The 18,718-nt window shown below is 40.4% G+C and overlaps 1 protein-coding gene across 5 annotated transcripts in view; it reads right to left on the minus strand.

The window, feature by feature from the left end:
- BACH2 (BTB domain and CNC homolog 2) overlaps positions 1-18,718 on the minus strand; it is a 261,979-nt gene that overhangs the window by 106,126 nt on the left and 137,135 nt on the right. For all 5 annotated transcript variants that reach the window (XM_073336767.1, XM_073336768.1, XM_073336765.1 and 2 more), the window contains one exon: positions 11,643-11,792. The gene's annotated coding sequence lies outside the window, so the exon portion shown is untranslated. The remainder of the gene's footprint in view (positions 1-11,642; positions 11,793-18,718) is intronic.

Below are 18,718 nucleotides of genomic sequence, written 5' to 3' on the forward strand. Positions count from 1 at the left end.
TTGTTTGATTTGTTTTAAGTAATGCACTCACGTCTGCTTAATTGTGCCATGTTATAAATGACTCAGTGGGTGTTTTCATGCCATTTTAAAAATATATTATTAAACTTAAATGCTTATTCCTTTCTCTGTCATCCCCTTTCAAACTCGGTTCTTATAGACAGCCAAGTAATTTGGCAAAACTGAACTGCACTAATATTTACACAGCTTAAAACCATAATTACAGGTGAAGAATGACTAAAATAATATAGTAACAAATAGAAAACTGTTAGCTGAGTTGTGCTGTGTGGACACTATTCTGCTATTTGGGAGGCTAGCTTCACCTCAGAGGTAATGTGCGCATCAGAATGCTGGAGAGAAGCTACTGAGTGTACTCCCACGTTACTGTTTACCGAGATACATTCAATGAGAGTTTTAATGAGCAGGTGGGTGGAAAAGATGTAATTAAGTAATACAAAACTGTTAACCTTTTACTAGAAGACCCAAGTAGACTTCAGTGCCACAGAAATGATGCACATGATCTTTGGGGGAAGTGCTGGCCTTATTTTAAAGTAGCTCTGTCAACTTATTCCAGAAATGGCATTTAGAGACAGTTTTGGAGAAAGTTTGGAAGTATGTTTTCTCAGCCTTAGATAAGGCAATGAAACAGCAGCAGCTAGTAGACATTTGTGCAGACATGGAGTTACGTTCAGCAAAAAGATTAAAGAGGGAAAGTAGCCTGTACAGTATACATTTGGATGGATGAAACCTTAGCATTTTTGCTGGACTGCCATCACGAAATAATCCATCCTGGTACTTCCACTATTAATCACCACAATATCTGAATGCCTAAAAACTAGAATGGAGAAATAAAAGCTCAGGCATTCCAGTTTCTAGCATCTGAAACTATAGAATCCAGAGGGCCTCCCCCAAATAAAGATATTTTAAAAGACCACCACACCAATTTTGGGTCAGACTTTCAGAAATGCGGGGAACTCACAATTCCCACCTAAGTTAATGGGAGCTGTGGATGTTCAGCACCTCTGAAAGTCAGATGTGTTATGCACTTATGCACTGTGTATTAAGGAAATATCCGGAAAATGTTATTGCCTCATCAATAAACTGTAATTAAAATTAAAAATATTAACAAAAAAGCAGCTAAAGAGCTTTACACAATAAACCTCAGAAAAACACTTATTTCGAACCCTGAAGCCAGTTGTTCTGTAATATCTTCTGCTTTGTGCTGACAACCTTTTTTCCCTGCACTCATTCAGACACAATGCCTTCAGGTCTGTCTAAGTAATGTAATTTACTGGAGTGGAATTCCCTTGATACCTTCTGCAGCACTCAGTGACAGTATCATTTATACTCCACACTGTCATGCTATGACACTGATACATTGGCTTTCATCCCTCATTCACTGCAGAGTGTGCAATTTCACCTTCCATTGTGTCCTTTTGTAGAGTGCATGTACAAATTTACTCCATTCATCCCTAATTACAAACCTCTGCTGAAATACTCTCATTAGATTTATATTTCTCACTCCAAATGTCAATCTTATTTGAAAATTCCAATTTTCCTGAAGATTCATCCATTAGCAATAACCTCTAAAGCATTCCTTAACTGAATGCTTTAAAAGCAAAACCAACAGAGCAGAGATACATCATTATAGTAAATCTCCATTGCTAATGTTTTGCATTATTCAAGTAATGTAATAATGAGCACATGACTGGCCAATTCTATACTTCCAGCACATAAAAGGCATGAGCTAATAATCAACTGTTAAGTCGGAGTCTGTTTATACTGTATCACTGGGTAGCATTTCTAAGCCTTTGCCATTCCGTACGGACGTGTGGGAGGGGCATCACAGCCTCAGTATGATCTGCCACCACCTCATTTTGCACCTTTTCACAGCAGCTCCAGGCCATGACAAGGTGCAACAAGGCAGGGATGGTTATATTAAGTAAATCTTTGTGTGCTAGAAGATCATTCTTGGGCATTTCAGCTTGGCTTGGCATGCTAGGAACTGAAGCACAAATTTTATGAATTTATGAAAAATTATGCTTGAAAAAGTTCCTGATTGCAGGTGTGTTTGCCATGGGAAGGAAAGGGAGATTTAAATAGCAAGTCTTGCTGATTTCCAGATTAGATGACCTGCAGTACATCCTAACAGGTTACTGACCTCCAACGGAAGAACTCTACCACTTTCTCTGACAGCAATTTCAATTCAACTCCTTCACCTGCGACTGTTCAGTTTGGACAGTCTATACAACAAAATGTGGGCAAATTAAACAGGGAAGTGGTAAAACTAGAAAGGATCCTTCCTACTTCCTAGGAGAAAATACAGTATTATTACTTTTTAAAAAAATTAAGACAACTACATTGTTTACTGACTCTTGTACAATGCATCCTACCTGCCATTACTAAAAATATCATCTGAGAGATATCCACAGAAAAGTAAATATTGTATCATGCTCATCGGAAAGCACTGAATCATGTGAGAGTTCTCAGTGTATGATACAGACTCTCCTGGCATTTTCTTGAAAGCAATTAGATATGACCTCATCCATATCAGGCTTAGCAGCAGAAAGAAAACATTTCTACATCTGTATCAAATAGGGAGAATCAATAACAAAAAAGAGAACAAATGTTTCACTGCTTGTCAGCATCTGGTCACCTACAGGATTAAGACACGTAGATAATTATAACAGATGTAACGTAATTCCCTGCAGAAAACACTACCACCACAGTAGCTAATTACTCCTGAAGTTTTGCTCATTCCCACCTCAAATATTTAAAACCTTGATTACATCATCAACTCTCTTGCCTTTTGTACTATATATCAGCCAGTGCTAGAACAGAAATATGCATTTAAATAAAAAGGCAGAGATGAGGAGATAAGTGTAGAATAATAATGACACACAACACAGTTCTGCTCCTGAGAGAAGGGTGAGGGTTTACACTGAGCTAATTTAAATGGGATTTAATATTACATAATAAAAACCCCCACCACAGACAGCATCAATAATCCATGGAACAACTGTGTGTGGCTCTAAGTGCTTGCAATATACCACATCCTCTTTACTTCATGGAGTTACATAGCTTCTTAAGTGAGAAAAGGCTATGAAGGAGAAGCTGGCTTCATAAAGAGGCAAACAATTCAGGAGCATCTTTACTCACCCATTTCAAGAATCATATCAAACTGAAAAGCTAAAAATACACAGACACACTCATTCTTTGGAAATGCCACAGCTACTTAATGAGTGAAACAGGGACAGCACCAGAGAAGGGACCATAAAGTTCTGAATTTCCCTGTAAATGCCAACATTTCTCTTTTGTGTTTTTCTTGGCCACAAGCTGACATGCTATTAATTAATGTGGCCACAATAGATTTAGCAACTCAATAAAGGTACATTTTAACTAGTTTAGCAGACTCTTTAACAGCTGTGGCTACCTGGAAAAGCTACCAAGCCAGCAGTTACCCATGCTATTACCTTATAGTGCAAACAAAAGGGTTTTACATGCCAATGGTCAACATTAGGCATTCCCTTACTTGCTGTTCAGAAGGCTGGCAAAGAGCATTTATATCAAAAAGATTAAGTTATAGATCAACAGTTTAAGTTATACAATTGTACTCTTGGATGGCTGATTTTAAAAATCCGTGAGCACTTCACAGCTACTTTTTTTCAGATACAGGGAGAATTCTGCTTCCAAAATCCTTTCATCACCATCTCTTATCAGCCATACTTTGCTTTTTAGAATGAGAAAATGCTGATAGGGTATTTACATGAAGACTAACAGTGTAAGTAACTTGTCTGTCTCTCTCTTATTTCAACAAAGACACATTTACAAGTACTCAAATGTAGAACTTACCAGACAGAGGCAAAGCTGCATGCAAGCCAGTCATCAGAGCTAGCAGAATGATTCTGCTTGCTCTACAGATTCTGAATCGTCTGAGTCTTATTTTTAGTTGTACACAAAGGGCAATAAATGGAAAATCTTATTGTAACCACTGCTTTTTCTTGGCCACCCACACTTCCAACACCTACAGCGCAAGTATACAAATGCAAAAAACCCAGTACTGATGGCTCATCTTAACAAGGGATGCAAAGTAGCTAAAAACCTATTGCATATTTTTCCAGTTTATATTTATGGTTTCATCGTGCTATTTTAACAGCGAGGACAGAGATTATAATGTAGATAAACTGCAATAGGACATAAATGGGGCTTTCATGCATTCATCTTCCATTCTTTGATCTTATTCACTGTCTGGCAAACAGGTCTCAAATTCAGGATGGCTAACCACTGACCAATTTTAAAGTCATTAATGAGGATGCAATCGGATAACAAAGGCACAATTCCTTTACTAGCTTTTTCAAACCAGTGATTTATAAAGGGGTTACTGATGGGCTTATCAGTGGGAAATTATCCTGATTATTTTACTTCAGAGAGTGGTAATTTTTTTTTAAAAAATCCCTTTATACTCAGAATAGTAGTATTAGAAGAATGAGAGAGCCTGCTGTCAAGAATGATTTCATCATGCTTAAAAAATTCCACTTTACTTAAACTTGCTTTGCAAATTACTTTGTAATTTCATACATGGCACAAATCATAACCTAGCAGTACACTGGTTCCATTCACCAGTCTTCTCCATACCTGACATTTTTCTGTTTACCCTGCACACATTTGAACAGATACAAGTATGAGCATAATTATCACATGAAAACTTGCACAGGACTAACCCACACTGACTGATTTGATCTGTTTAAATAATAAAGTAAAATAAAATAAAATAAAATAAAAAGACCACGCAGAGCAGACTGCAGAAGAGGATCAGTCAAGGAGGTTTGGGGATGTGGGAATGAAAGCTGACAGTACGTTTTCATTAACTACCCCACTTCTTGAAAATGCAAAGTATTATGGCTACTAAAGCATCAATTACAATACTCTTGCCCGAACTCTCTGCAAATCATAACAGAAAACGTGTGAAAGTATTATTTCAACAAAATAATATTAAGACACAAAGCGTCAACTCCAGAAAATGTGACTACCTAAGCTTTCTCATTAACAACCTACTGCACAAAACTGCCTGTCATCTTCTAGTAATTAACATGGAACCTAATGCACAGCCAGCTGCTCTGAACATACCGCAGTTTACACAATACTGTTTAAATCAGAGACATGCTTTTCTGGTGATTTTATGTCGTATGAACTTCTGTAATGTGTTGTAAAAGCACAGATATCTAAGTATTATGAAAAGTGGGTCATACGCCACTGAGTCTCAACCACACCACCCCCATGTCGGGCACTAGATGACTGTACACTGTGCTGCAAAAAGGGAGGGATGGATTTCAGCAGCAGTGAAAACAGAACTTTTATGTGGTGAGATGTATTTTAGTTTTTACTGGTTTAGGTTAGAGAAAGTTGATTTCACTGTCACCGTCTTTTAGTATTTTCTTAAAATAAATGACAAGCACTGGCAGGTATGATACTCTGTGGGACACTGGAGAGTTGGCAAAGGTACTGTCCCACCTATGGGGAAATGCTAGTTATCAGAGCCCCTGTGGTAAAATGAAGCTTTACCAGGGCTGAAGTGAGAGCTCTGACTCAGGCAGGCTGACACACAGACTTCCACCTGCAACACCACGGAGAAAAACTTTGTCACAACATCATTGCCACGTGAATAGAAAGTAAATAAATCAATGATATTTCGCACGTATGCAGCACTTCACACCTTGGAAGCGAGACACAAACATTAATTAATGGCAGACGGGGAAGAGGAGTCAAAATAATTCAACTTTGGTGTGTCATACGAACACAGCTCTTCTCAAGCCTAGCAATTACCTCTAGAAAGAGTATAAGCGATATTTGCCTTAATTTAATGGCTCCATAGTAGTACTTTTAACACAGTCATCAAATGAAAAGGGAGATGGCTGTTTCTTCCAACTATCCTGCCATATTTTCAACAGTGAAGCTGTTCCAACCAGCATTGTACCAGGGGTTTTTGGTTCACTCCCTCTCCACATTCTATTTTAGAAGTTGCTCTCACACATAGATGCCTATGTACTTTATACTTTAATGTATAATTGCTGCCTGGTGGGTGTACACTTAATATTTTCCAGATTATATTATGGAATAGGACATATTTGCTGCAAATTTATGTAATTTTTCTAAACAAAAACAAATGTATAGCCAATATTTCCAGCTTTATCAGAATGGCTAGCTAGTGACATGCTGGTTCCTGTATCACTGCTGTGTAACGGACAAGCTGTAGGGAAAAGCAGTGGAAAAAGCCCTTCTGTCTTAAGAAAGGCTCTCAACACTGACATCTGCTTCTAACCTTAATCCTCAAATCATTCCCACCCCCAAAAAGGAAGTTAATAAAATCTAACAAATGAATAAATAAATAAATAAACTCTTACCTCTCCCCCCATCCAGCAGAGTTTTGACCCCAAAAAGGCAGCTATACCAGAGACTCCATGGAATCCACTAGGGACTTTCCTAATGATTTTCTGTGGAAGGTGTTCAGATACTGGTGATGGGCAACAGTATAAAACGGAGAGTGAGAGCGAGTGAGAGTACAGTACTCTCCTTCAGACAAGACTGCCCATGAAAGTAAGTGTGCGTGAATATGTGGCGGTCTTCTCCACATACGAAGGCCCAAATTTTCAGAAGTGCATGAACACTTGCGTGTGTGCCTGATTTGTGCATGGACAACACCTGATCTGTGTGCCCAAATTGGGGTTACATGTATGTACAGCTATGTAAGTGCACAAACCCATAGCTCTCATTCACACACTGAGTGTTACTTACATGCAAGTCAGATGTGCACTTTTGAAGAAGTGAGCCTGATGCATAGGGTGTAGAGGTTTGGGGGGAGGGGGGGGTGATCTGCGGTGGGAGGCCCACCCAGACCATGGCCTGACCATTTTTAAGCATGCAGGTAGAAAATAGCGTTGCCACCTGGCTAGTTTTTGACTGGCCTGGACAGTTTTTCTACTCTCTTGCTGGTCAACAGATGCAATTTGCCCAGGTTTTTTTGCTGCACGCATGAGCAGTGATCTTGTATGTAGTGCCCGCACATATTATGGCTAGGAGCGCACCATGGCTGATACCTGGGTCCCCCTCACCCGCCAGCTCCTCTCAGCACTGGGAAACAGCAAGACCTGTCACCCAAAGGTAAGACTCACCAGCAGAGAAAGGTAAATTAAGGAGGGGGCGGGGAAGCAAGGGCTTCTGGAAGGGGACGGTGCCGGAGAGGGGAAGAGGATGATGAGGTGGGGGATAAGGACTTCAAATCTATGCCTGCCCCTCATCCCTCTCCTCCACACACTTTAAATGGTGCTCTGAAGCCCCTGGCCTGATGTGAATATAATAGTTCTATAGTCATGTAAAATACAAGCACTGAAGGAGAGGATTTTTTCCCCATGAAATATTTCATGGTATATGTGGCACATCTGAAATTAGAATCTGGTCCTGGATGCCCAGTGGCACAAAGACCACATCTCTTCTTACCTACTATCATGACAGTTGAGATCAGCTGGGCTGCTCTTGATAACAGTACAGAGAGGATATGAATGTCTACCACCCAAGCGTTCCAATGGTTGAGTTGTCACCTTTGGAAATCTGATTTCCCTGTTGGTCCAACGAAGCATGTGTTTTTTTACCTGTAGATAGACATTAAAGCCTATCTGTTTTCTCATTATTTGGGTGATGGTAGATGTGTGACAGACATTTAATCATCAAATGGCGCATTTCAAATTTTTAAATTAATTTACATCTGCCCACAGACTGCTGACGGGCAGGTTTTAGAAACCTAAAAATTAGATTTAAAAAAAATACTTTATTTATGAGAACTCTTATTACCTACATATTATAGAAATGACTTTCTATTTGATTTTGTTTAGCTCAAACCCTTTAAGAGTCTTACCGAACTGTCAAGACAAGAATTTGCATAAATAGTATAAATTCAGGCAGTCCATTATTCCTCAGAATGCCATTGCTTGGTATGTTTCAGAGTAACATCCGTGTTATTCGCAAAAAGAAAAGGAGTACTTGTGGCACCTTAGAGACTAACCAATTTATTTGAGCATAAGCTTTCGAGCATAAGCTCGCTGTAGCTCACGAAAGCTTATGCTCAAATAAATTGGTTAGTCTCTAAGGTGCCACAAATACTCCTTTTCTTATTGCTTGGTATGTTATTTTTGCTTCTTTTAAAAAGAAATAATGCAAAATCAAAACAAAAAAATTTAAACTTAGCATTTAAATTGCAGCTCAGAATGCAGCATAGTTCCATGGTGATGTCAACAGGACAGCTGCATAGCCACATCCTAACATTGCAATTCCAGTAGCATCTGATCAAAGTCCTTTTAAGTTATACATTTGTTTTGTGCCATTAGATAGCGCAATGCAACAAAGTATGAGCTGTTTAGGGATGAAAACAGCCTTTCCCAACCTCCATCACTGTATGTAGGTTTGTGAATGATGGTGTGACATTAATCAATCAACTAAAGCTTTGACTCTGCATCAGAATCTACTAGTGTGGATCCAGATGCAGGTTTGAGCGTAAGCCAGTAACCAGCTGCTTTATGACATTGCAATTAGCCATACTCCTTGGGACGGCCTGTGTCTTCTTCCAAGTTTTGCATGGTCATGAGCACATCGTTGGCAAGAAAAAAATATGAAAGGATTTTACAACATTTTTCAAATCCATGTCCCATTTTTCAAGTTACATTTGTACTCTAACACTGCTACACTGTCAGAACGGACAATACTGATTAACCATGGAACTGGCAGCAGCATTATAAGCATTCCTGTGTACGTCAGCTATGACCAGGGGATGAAAGAGTTTTTCAGTTATGTCCATTCAGTCCTGACTGCTCATTTAAATCTGCCACTTAAGGTGCCATTTTTAAGTTAATTTCTCTGTCACGGATTTGCAGTATTGCTAACCATGAGCATTCAACAATCATGAGCAAGGCCCCAAAAGTTTAAGAAATTTAAAAATAACAAAATCTGGGTTATTTCTGTTTGCCTTGTGGTTTTTAAGCCTCCAGTATTCAAGTTTCCAAGGTTTTTCCCTGCAGCAGTAAGGGCTAGAAGCGTACTTTTTTTAAAAAATGAAAGCTGAGATGCTCACAGTCACATGCTCCAAGTATGGGGGCTTTATGAAAAACACCAAATATTGCGAGACTCATAACAGAATTGCAAAAGTCTGCAAGTAGTTTGCATCCACTAGAAAACGAACAAAAGTCACACCTCATGTCACACAGGCCACTCAGCATCTCTCTGATGATAATGACTTTCATTCACTACCAGCCTGGGCTAGAATTCTGTGACTTACCTAGAGGTAAATGCTCTATTTATCGACCCTTTCAGCCAGCCAGCATCTTCTTTCATTTTCCTAATTCTGTGATTTTTTTTTGTACAATCATTTATTTTGACCAACCGCTCTCCTTCTAGATCTTGGGAATACACTGACAAACACGTATTATGTGTCTCTCTCTACACACCAACTCACCTCCCACACTTCTCTTTCTTACAATAATAGTTACATATTTGAAAATTTTCTTTTGACAACAGATAGTTTTTTAAGAGTGCTGCCGTAGGAAAGTATTCAGCTGTATTTACACGTTTCACTGACATAAGCAGGTTGTTTTTCCTGCTTCCAATGACTCCTGTGATAGCCTGTTTTTATTAAAACTATACTATACTCTTGGTCCCTTAGGGAGATTTTTTGCAGATATCCCCATCTCCCCATGAGTATGGTAAAATTCATACTTGTGCCTTTAGCTTACTTTATACCTAGTATGTTGAAACATTCAATGCCATAACAGCATGAATACTGCCAAGAACAGAGTAAGATTTAAAGTCTCCTGATGGGGACACGAGTAGCGCGGATGGCAGATGTCCTTATACAGACTACAGCAACTCCCAGACCTTGGGCCAGTATGACTTTTCATTCCATGGATTCCCTTAAGGTTTTTCTGGTAGAGTTATTTGACCAGCTGCTAGTTGTCACATGTTTGTGCAGAGAGAGTGTGGATCATAAGCAATGCAAGATCCAGTCTTATCAAAAGGGAGCTGCATTGTTGCTCCCAAAAGTGAGAATGGGCAAAAGTGGGGAGCATCTTAACAGGTATGAAAGACCCCAAAATGTCTTCAATTGATTACTAAAGTGGACAATGTATTTTATTAGCTATTATAGTTCTTCGTTTTCCCTTTTTATTCATTAGTACAAGATTCTAATGCATAATTGATGTGGGGCATTGTTAAAAAATACGAAGATCAGATGCACAAATTTGTCTCTATGGGCGGGTGTGCGCCTTTCCTCTAATTGCACTAAAACACAGCCCAAAAACAAAACACACACCTTTCCCTGACATTTGGTTTTATCAACAAAGAAATTAACAGGATACAGTTAAACTCCAGCCTTCTCCCAAGCTCGGCTGCTCCTAGGGTTCCACCCTTGGGATCGCTCTGCCCACATTTTATGAGCTGCCTCCTGGGTCAGGGCAGCAGCACTCCACAGTCCACTTCCTCCACCTGGGGAGCCTTCCCTCCAGAGTTTCAGCCCCTATCTCCAGGGCAGAACACTGATCCCTTCTTGACCTGGTCTACTGGGGGTTTGTCCACCTCATTACCATCTACAGCAATCAACAGTAAACAACACAATTATATTCTCTGTGTGCACGCTCATTGCTGATGTACAACTTCTACCATTGTTACATCACGAGCATACAGCAGGGGAAGGAGTATGGTCCAGCAATTAGAGGTGGGAGTGGGATTCAGGGCTCCTGGGTTCTATTCCTGCCCAATTCTGCCACTGACTTGTATGATTTTTTGTGTTAGATACTACAGAAAAAACTAATCTTTGGCAAACCACTTAACTAGTCTCTGCCCCACTGAGTTCCCCACACGGAAGGGGCTGAGTAAGTGAGAAGAAGTGGGAGCTGCAACAGAGATAAGAAGAGGCTTAAGCTATAAAGGTACTGTGTTAGCACTCTCCATTGGTCAACAAAACAATGAGAACAGAAGGCGAGAAAGACTGAGAATGCAGCATGGGAGGGAGAACTGTGGTTTCACCATGCAGAAGCTAGGGAACACCGACAATACTACCATGCAAAGACCCATCTGAACCAGCCTCTGAGGAGCGGTTCAAGTATGCTTTGGGAAAGCATGCATATTCAGGACTGAAACACTGAGATAAGAACAATTAAAACACACACACAAATGAACAACAAGGAGTCCGGCGGCGCCTTAAAGACTAACCGATTTATTTGGGCATAAGCTTTTGTGGGTTCCTTGTTGTTTTTGTGGATACAGACTAACACAGCTACCCCCGATACTTGACACAAATAAGTTATCCTGAAGTGGCAAAAACCTAGGCACACTTTTCAGACAAATACTTAAGCTATTTTTAAAGCACTTTTTGCCACAGTCAACGATGGAAGCAGAAAACTTAGAAATCCTTCAAAATGACAAAATTACAGTCACAGCTCAGTTTACAAAGCCAGTCATAGGACTTCATATCCATCTATTCACAACCTAATGTTTTATGACATTTAAAATTTGCTTGACTTATGACTTATTTGCTTTTTTGTCTGAAACATTTTCATACTTTTTACACTTTTTTTTATGGAAGAGGAGTTTGAATCAAGACTTACATGTAATTTTTCTAGGTTCTGTGCTGGCTAATCTTCTCACGATGCCGGGAACTGGATGAGTGGAGAAATTAAGAGGCTACAGCAATCCATTAAGACGTGAACCACCAAAGCTTGATGAGGCAAATTTCTGACAGCTCAGTTGATATAAACCTAAACCAAAATGAAGACAATAATTAAAATTCAGACATCAAATTTACATTAGATGTTACTTTTGGCTTATACGTTTTCATTCTTTTGCCTGGAGAATCTTCACAAATCAGGCTATAGGGTTCTTGCCTGTTGACTATCAGAAGTAGATGAAGGAACCAAGTATTTTCAAGGTGTTTATGTAGGCCAGAATTATTGGCATATTTCTCAATTCATTGTGGCTCCATCAGACTTTATGCCTATTCTGTAGCCCACGGGTCAGCAACCTTTGGCACATGGCCCATCAGGATAATCTGCTGGTGGGCCGCGAGACATTTTGTTTATATTAACCATCCGGAGGCACGCCTCTCAACCCAACCACAGCTCCTAGTGGCTGTGGATCGCTGTTCCTGGCCAATGGGAGCTGCGAGAAGCGCCAACCCCTGCTATAGCCTCTTGTCTTACATTTAGATTATAAGCTCTTGGAGGCAGAGACCATCTTTTTGTTCTGTGTTTGTACAGCACCTAGCCCACTATGGTTTATGACTTGGGCACCTCTGTTCCACAGCAATACAAATAATGAATTTGTTTTCTGTAATCTTGGTGATGGGAGTAAGGTCATTTGCAAAATCAACAAACTTTTCCTCTGTCATTATAAGCACAAGGCGAGTTACAAAGTATAAAGTGACTGATATCTCCATCTTCTGTGATTCTGTTGAGAGGTCAGTTTTATATCCAATGAGAGAACTGTGCATATCACACATGCAGGAGTATTTAAAAAAATCTTTATAATATGCAGATTGTAGAGGATTTAAAGAACTGTTAATATTGAAGTTTGCCAAAATTTAGCTTAGATTTCATCTAGGATTTTTAAACTGCCGCCTGAAGTTTGTTCTTTTGTTTAAGCATTATTCTAGAAGGCTTCAGGGAAGGAAAGTTAAATTATTATTTTATTCCTTTTCATCTGAGACAACAAATATTAAGGTTGATCAAGGAGTATGGCCAAAAAAATAAAAAATAATCTGTACTATGCAAGTCAGTATCTAACAAAAAGTGATTTTATAGGAGAGGCTTCGACAAATCTACTTGGTCAGTGACAATAGAAAACTTTCACTGATGAGCAAGGGGCTCACTAATTTCTACAGATTTTGATCTTTATGAATGTGAATGGTATGTAAACCAATGCAGCACTGCTTTCTGAGAACACAGATGAACATAGTCAATGAAATGAAAGAGAACTACAGCCCATATCTTGGCCTTAGAGACCAGGCCAAACCATTAGGCTGGGAGGAAGAAGAAATCCTTCCCATAAGCCACTCTGTCCCCACTACACCAACTTTATAGCTAGGGTAGCCACTGTACCATTGGCTCCTCCACTAGGTGGGGTAAGAATGACAGATAGGTACACGTAAAGGTTGATCAATTGCCACACGTGAACAGTTGCACATCTGTGTGCAAGGAATCCTCATGGAGCTAGGTCCTGTGGTGAGTAGCGTGCACATAGCTTGCACTGCCTCCCCAAGCCCCACCCTACACTGTGCTCCACAGTGGAGTAAGCAGGATTTACCCATAAAGGACATGTGAATTGACTCTGAAGGGGGAGTTATCTCTGAAGTAGAACGGGCTGAAAAAACAGGAGGGAGGGACAATTCACTTAAAAAAATTTGACTTTGAAATTTCAAATTTAGAAAGCTCATCATAATTAGATATTTGAAAAAGCAACTAGCTTTTCTCCAAATCCTCATCTTATGTTCTACAGTTAGAGGTTTCAACTGTCTCCATCCCATCTGCCCATAAAAACAACTGCATGAATAAAGTTGTGGAGAGCATACAAGTGAAAATTCACAAGACTTGCTACTGGATTGAAGGAGACCTCAACAGGATAATAAGAGGTTTGGGGGCATGTTCCTATCATTCACCATTGGTAGCATGTGTACTCATCCCAAACTAGAGCTCTTAAAAACAACAAATATCCAAACAAAAAAACAATTTTACAAGAAGGTTTTTTTTTTTAAATCTATGCGTCAGAAATTTGGGGAAAAGATTTGACTAGCTCTCTAAGCTGGTCTCAAAAATCAATGAAAATTTGTCAGAGTTGGACAAAAACTGGATAATTATTTTTGGTAACACAAAATTTGAAAAATATTGAACACCACAAATGCAAACCTTGTACACAAGTGCTCATGGGAAATAGGTTAAATCTTCTGGATAGTGACTTGCTGAATGATTTGTCAGCTGATGCTCATACCTGCTATTTTTGAACACATATATTCTAAAAAAGCGTAAAAATAAAATGATAGTGCCCCTTTAATTTATAAAATATTCCTCTCATTTCATTGTAGGGAGGACAACTTGACAGACTAGGAAAGCAGTGGAAGAGGGGGAAATCTCTGATCACAAATGGACTCTAAAACTATGGAGATATAATACAAATATTAACTCTGTCAAATCACAAATCAATCATTTGTAAAACAAAAAAGAAACTGTCGTTGTCTCAGTGCAAGAAACAATAAAACTAGAAAATTTAATGGAGGTCTCTGCTTTTTCAAGGGAAAATGACACTTTCACGCTAAAATTACACTTGCTACGGGTATGTTGGGAAAGCAGGAGGAGGAGATGGAGGGAGGGAAGGGGAAACGAAAAAAAGAGACTTTCAGTGCTACCCTGTTCTTGGAAGGTGTGATTGATGTTCACTGCTGTAAAAAACATGAGACCACATCCCAAACATTTCATTCCCTTCTGCAAATGTCTCACTCTGTTTCTCTCTGTGTTCTGAGATAGCCTTATATTACACAGGGTGAGCCAGAAAGCATCAGGTTTTACACATGATCTACAACATGAAAGCAGGAATCTCTCTGCCCAGGGGTCAGACGAAGGGAGGATGAAACTAAGCCCCTACACTATGGTTTCTTCAATGTATATTCTGTTGCATGTTTCCATTTTATATAGGCTTTTTCTTTGTGAAAGTAGGGAATGATTAAAGCAAAGTTTTCCTGAAAACACACAACTCAAACATAAGATACGAAAAAGCAGAGCATACACGAAATGGAGAACCAGGACCAAAAATGATCTAGTGAACAAAACTTTCCACTCATTTTCTGTTATTTCCTGAGTTAAATCAGGGTGCTCAGTGCTGTAACACCCCCAGAGGAGGATGCAGTCCCTGCCTCCAGGGGTCTTACCAAGTGGCCTCAATCCTGCAATCAGATCTGCATGGGCAGTCCTTGATTCCTGTGGGGATCCAATTACAAGACTGGGCAGTGTTGCCAACTCTGATAGTATTTGGACTTTTTCTTAAAGACCCAAGTACTGGAGTCATGTATGTACAAGAGAACCTCAGCTTTCATAAAAAACAAAGTTTCTGATTCTCATAGGTGCAGAGGAAAGCTTGAATGTAGGCCCTAGGTGTATTTTACAGGCTCAGAAAGCAAATGAAAAGAAACTTACATTTATTACTGAAAAAAAATATAATTTTTTAAGACAATCTCATGAGTTTTGGAGCCTGACTTGTAATTGTTTTGAACACGTCAGGCTGACAATACTGCTTGGGGCTTGAGTTTGTACTGAACAATACAGTAAAATAACAACACACCATAACACCTCAGCTGGCAGGATAAAGCATCAGGCTAAAACGGTGTTTTAAAAAGATTTATTTCTGAGTTAGACTTTCACTATATTGTATTATTATTATATTGTATCAGGGTGGGCAAACATTTTCACCTGAGGGCCACATCTGGGTATCAAAATTGTATGGCAGGCCATGAGTGCTCATGAAATTGGGGTTGGGTTGCGGGAGGGGGAGGGCTCTGGCTGGGGGTGCGGGCTCTGGGGTGGGGCTGGGGATGAGGGGTTTGAGGTGCAGGAGGGGGCTCTGGGCTGGGATCAAGGGGTTTGGAGGGTAGGAGGAGGATCAGGGCTAGGACAGGGGATTAGAGTGCTGGGGGGGGGGGAAGGTCCAGGGGTGCAGGCTCGGGGCAGCGCTTACCTCAAGTAGCTCCCAGAAGCAGCAGCATGTCCCCCCTCTGACTCCTATGCGGAGGTGTGGCCAGGCGGCTCTGCGTGCTGTCCCGGTTCCTGGCCAATGGGAGTTGCAGGGGGTGGCGCTCGGGGTGGGGGGCAGCATGGAGAGCCCCCTGCTTGCCCCATATGTAGGAGCCAGAGGGGGACATGCCACTGCTTCCACGAGCCGCACTGAGCCACGGCACTTGCAGAGCAGGGCAAGCTCTCAACCCTGCTCCCTAGCTGGAGCAGAGCAAGTCCTCCATAGCAGAAGCTCGAGGGCCAGATTAAAAGGTCTGATGGGCTGGACACTACCCATGGGCCATAGTTTTCTCACCTCTGTATATACTCTGGTAGTATCCAGAGTTTGCTAGACACTTTTCCAAACATAGGAGCCAGTATGATCCTTGTCCCAATCTGATCAGTCTGAAGACAGACTGACTGACTGCTCAAGACATTCTGCCACCCAAGGCAAAACTTCAGTATGCCCCCCCCCTCAGGTGGGGTTCTCAACTGGGGGGTACACATCAGACTTTCAAGGGGATGGGGGTGTTGAGCCTTCTGATGATTTGGTAGTTATGGTAAAGATTGGGTGGGTCAAGTGCCAGGAGATTGCAGCGCTACTCATTCATGAGGGATGGGCAACAAGGCCCTATTTGTGCGATAATGGTGTTGTGATGTGCCACATGGGGTCATGCACTGCTCAGGTTTGGCATAGCCACCCCTAAGCTGCCCTAAGCAGCTGCCTAGTTTGCCCATAATTAGAGTGGCTTCTAGACATACAGTGAGTAAAGGGAAGTACAGCAATAAATATACAGTTTTGTTTACATATAAATATAACATCAAGCAAGACAAGTAAACCTATGTCAACGGTATCAACAAGTTTCTAACAGGCATGGTTAGGTGAATGGCTTGGCAGAGGGAAGAGACCAAAGACTGGGACAGGGAGGGGCAGCAATGATCACAGAGGTGTGAAGAAAAGCAGAGGATTCTAAAGGTCTGCGTTTCAATTTATATTATTCAATATTTATAACACTAGCATCTAGTTGTCTCTGTTGAGATTGGGGCCCCAATCTGTTCAGTGCTGTACAGACACAAGAAATCATTGTTAACACATTCTATGCGACTTTTGTGGAAAAGTGCAGAATATTTCTTTTTGGTTGAAATGGCTTTATTGTCACTTTTCTTTAAAAATTTTTTTTTACTGAAGAAAGGGTTATTTGGGGTTCAGAAGACATCTGTAACGGTGTTGGTTTTTATCACAGATTCCAAGAACAGAAGGGACCACTGTGATCATCTAGTTTGCCCTCCTGTATAACGCAAGCCATAAGACTTCCCCCAAATAATTCCTAGAGCATGTTTTAGAAAAACTTCCAATCTTGATTTAACAATATCTAGTGCTGGAAGAAAATCTGGCACTACCCTTAGTAAACTGTTCCAAAAATTAATTACTCTCATTTCTAGCAAGTTCATAGCCCACCCTGAAACCTATAGGAAAATCTGAGATAGCTTGGACATCCCATTTTAGAGGAGAGAAATAATCTTACTTTTTTTGGTTAAAAAAATTTTCACGTACATATAACAATCTACTAGAGTCTCATTATATTTAGATTCAAAGGGACAAATTCAACCAAAACTTACATTTTGTGTATACTAGCACCTGAAAGAGGGCACCCCAGGCTGGAAGTCTGAATGGTGGGAGCTTTCAAGATCAGAGAATGGCTGCAACTTCCTCTCCAGCAGGTAGGACACCCAAGGAGCTTGGGCAGACAGCATGTGCAGGTCAGCCAGGAGACGCACTGATTCAGTGCATCACCTCAACAGTCTCAGCAGGTAGGGAGCACTGACCACAAATTAAAGCTCCCCACACTCAGACCTGTTCCACACTGTACAATGTTACCCTATCTGGACAACTGTTACAAACGATCGAGTTAGTAAAGATGATGCCAAGCATGATTAGCTGTCAGTGCAGACCAGGGAAAACTGTGTTTTAGGACCAGTCCAGCTAACCATCTAACCATGATTAAACTGCTCAGAACAGTTGTCAGCTGACCTGATCCTGAAACACAATTGGTCCTGGTCTACATTGACTGCTAAATTGTTTTTAGTATTATGTCAGCTAACTGGATTCTTCAGTCAGAACTGTGTTCAACAGCACACAGCAGTCCCAAGTGGAAAATTCTAAGGCAGGGAAGCAGGTTTTCCACCATCTGTCCTCTTCTGGAGTAAATTCCTCCCAGGATACACCAGCCAGACAGGGCAATAGAGGTGGAATTTACCTTTGGTGAACATGACTCAAAACTTGTAAGACTTGATATATAACCTTGAATATTTTAATGTAGGAATATATTTGAAATAAAACAAATACTTCCATTGTAACACTACACCCCCTCAGCAGCATGATCTATGAGAGAAGTAATTACTAGATTGAAAAGGGGAATGAATATATTCTGTAAGTAACCCCTCCAAATGATAAACAGAAAATCATGTTAAATTTGACAAATGGTTCAGTTGTGAGATATATTTCTCCAGAAGGGCTAGAGAGTTCAGTTAATGAAAAAGCTAACATGCCAAAGTAAGATGGATTGGAGACTAGACTGAAATCACAAACTACCACAGAATCTTGTTATCAAAACTGGAGTCCCAGGTCTGATGTGGGATTTGACAGTATTTTCAATCTCTTCAATTAGGACTCTACACTTTTCATGACAGCCCACTGGGCTTATGCTTTGGGATTCATTCCATGGCACATGTAGACCACATGGATTTACTTGAAGTCCTATTGCAGGCTGAATATTTTCAATGCTTGTCATAATGTAACTGATCATTTACAACTATTTCTTTTAAAAGTACTCTACAAAAAATAAACAGTCTCAAAAAGGAATGGACCACTCAAGAAGCCACTTTCCCCAATAAACTTTAACACATGAAAGAGGCACTGTAAATGCCAT

Source organism: Lepidochelys kempii, chromosome 3 (genome assembly GCF_965140265.1).
Source record: "Lepidochelys kempii isolate rLepKem1 chromosome 3, rLepKem1.hap2, whole genome shotgun sequence".
Lineage (NCBI taxonomy): Eukaryota > Metazoa > Chordata > Testudines > Cheloniidae > Lepidochelys > Lepidochelys kempii.